This window comes from Nelumbo nucifera, chromosome 1 (assembly GCF_055504915.1).
Source record: "Nelumbo nucifera cultivar China Antique chromosome 1, China Antique-T2T, whole genome shotgun sequence".
In the NCBI taxonomy this organism is placed as follows: domain Eukaryota; kingdom Viridiplantae; phylum Streptophyta; class Magnoliopsida; order Proteales; family Nelumbonaceae; genus Nelumbo; species Nelumbo nucifera.
This window is the reverse complement of record NC_142649.1, coordinates 43,707,735-43,710,293: the sequence shown is the minus strand read 5'-3', so window position 1 is coordinate 43,710,293 and position 2,559 is coordinate 43,707,735. Positions and strand designations below refer to the sequence as shown.

The 2,559-nt window shown below is 31.2% G+C and overlaps 1 non-coding gene across 1 annotated transcript; it reads right to left on the bottom strand.

The window, feature by feature from the left end:
- Window positions 1–396: 396 nt before the first annotated feature.
- On the bottom strand, window positions 397–470 carry TRNAV-AAC (transfer RNA valine (anticodon AAC)). The gene has a single exon. It is a non-coding gene; the product is annotated as a tRNA-Val (tRNA).
- Between the last annotated feature and the right edge of the window lie 2,089 nt (window positions 471–2,559).

The following is a 2,559-nucleotide window of genomic DNA, read 5'->3' as shown; positions in this document are numbered from 1 at the left end:
AATTCAAAATTAGTATTTGTTCATCAAAATTGGCCACTCTCACTAGAGATGCAACTTGAATTGCAGTTGGATTGATTAGACCTGACCCAAAAATAATGGTTACGTTGGACCTAAATTGCTGGTTTGGCCCAGTTGGAAATATCTTAAGGTTCCTTTTGATTCAATTTAATTTGACAAACGAGTCCCCACCAGTATTTGTTTAAAACTTTTATCAATTATTTATTTATTTAATTTACTTCGATAGCAATCTCTTCATCTTCCTAAATCTGTTCATTGGAAATATTCGAGATACATGGCATATGATGAACTTTGGAGTGTACTATTAAAATTAAAATTGAAGGATTGCGGTGAGAATGGGACCCTCCTCTTTTAATAAAAAAAGCCTCCATACACTCATGGCGTCGCCCGGACTCGAACCGGAGACCTTCAGTGTGTTAGACTGACGTGATAACCAACTACACCACGACACCGTTGACATACTTCTCAAGTCTTTTCTTATAAGTAGCAGCTAATAAATGAAACAACGGTCTATCAAGAAGCAATATAACATGGAAAAGATCTTTGGTGCCCAAAAGATATGGTATCGAAGAGATTTGATCAATTAAAATCCGCTCATAAATTTTGATAAATATCACTTGATTCATTAACACATTTATGATATCAGTTTCAACTTTATTTAAAACAACATTTTCATAACATGATTAACTCACAAGACCGAAGAATAGGCTTTTTATAGTTTTTAACTTTGCACAAACTGACGTTTGGAAGGATTGAAGCACATAATTTATGGCTTTTCAAGGTGAGCCCCACATGGACAGTCTATAAGCTTTTTTTATGAAAATTCCAAGGAGTGTTTGTCAGTCATTTGAAGGGATGTCTACTTCAGTCTCTTTGAATGGCTTATCTAGAGTGCTTCAAAGTAATTGAACCAACTTAATTGAGTCTTCATCTCAGCTTTCCCCTATGGGGCCCTCATTTAAAGGGTTGTCCACTTCTATCTCTTTGAATGATAGAACAAACTTAGTAGAATCTTCAGTTCAGCTCTCTCCAAAGTAAATTGCCCAATTGATACTTGAAACGGACAACTTTATGGTCCAACTAGTCAGGACCTGTGTGTTGAATGGGCTTTATTTACAAGTAAAATTGGAAATGGAGCTCTATGACATTTCCAATTAAGTGGTGTCCATATAAGTTCAATTCAAGTATTATTTTTTGGGGTTATGTCTAATTTATCCAATCACAGTTTAAGTTGCATTTAAGTGAGAGTGGCCAATTTCCTATTCTCTAGATAAATTTGAAAAAGAACATTTTTATTAATTTTTATTGGCTTATTATTATTTTTTATTATTTCTAGGTAAAATTATAAAAAAGCATCCACTTAGAACAATTCTATAAACCACCCTTGTGTTTTGACCCTAATAAAGGCCTCTAATAGTTTTGAGAAAAAAAAAGTGCAAATACCTCATTTCCCTTGACTTTTCGATAACAAAAGCATTAAAGTCTTACAATTGTTAATGCATTATCATACATAATTTAAAGTTTCAACCTTATCCTTTACTAATTTATTTTTCTAGATAGTTGTCAAAGAATAATTCTCCTTTCTCTTCTAGGACAAAATAATGTAAAAAGGCTGAAGTGAAGTAGAATCAATGCATTACATCAACATTTTTTTATTTGGAATGCTAACAAAAGGAAGGCATTTGCATCTTTTTTCGAAACAATAGGGGAGGTTTTGTTAAGGTCAAAACACTGGGGAGCTTCATATGATTATTGTTAGAAAACCCAAAGAGGTTTTCATAATTTTCCTTATTTTTAAATGGAATTTAAATTGATTTTTAAATAATTAAACTATATTTAAAATTAATATTTTTTGTTAATTTTTAAAATAGGTAAAAAATTGAATTTATTTATGAATATTAAGTTTTATTTTTAGTGGAACGTAAGTTGGTTTTTAGTAAAAACTGAATATGTATTATAATGCATAATTGAATTTATTTAAGTATAATTTCTTATTTTTAGTGGAACTTAAGTTGGTTTTAAACTAATAAAATTTAATTATAAAACTAATAATTGTTTGATAAATTTGTATTAGTTTTATATTAATTTTAAACTGATATTAGTTTTTTATTTATCTTGTTCCTTTTAGGGAAATTGTTCAAAACCCACTGTCACTTTTTCTGAATTCTCTTAAACTCACCACAACTTTTCAAAACGTCCAAAACTCACTTTGTCAATGAGATTTTATTTTCTTAAACTCACCACAACTTTTCAAAACGTCCAAAACTCACCATGTCAGTGAGATTTTATTTTCTAAAACTCACCATCCGTTACAACTTGAATGACTCAAGTTGTCCACGTCAACCTAAATGCATATTTCATGACTAAACTGTCCCTGAATGGTGAGTCGGCCTGTTAAACAATATTTTTGACCGAAATTCACTTAAGCGCCCAAAGTATCCCTTCTTTTTAGATGTTAATATTGTATTCACCGATCAATAACAAACCCATCGAATCTGCCCGGCTCTGCGGTTTGGGTTGTTTTATCGCAAACTAGTTGTC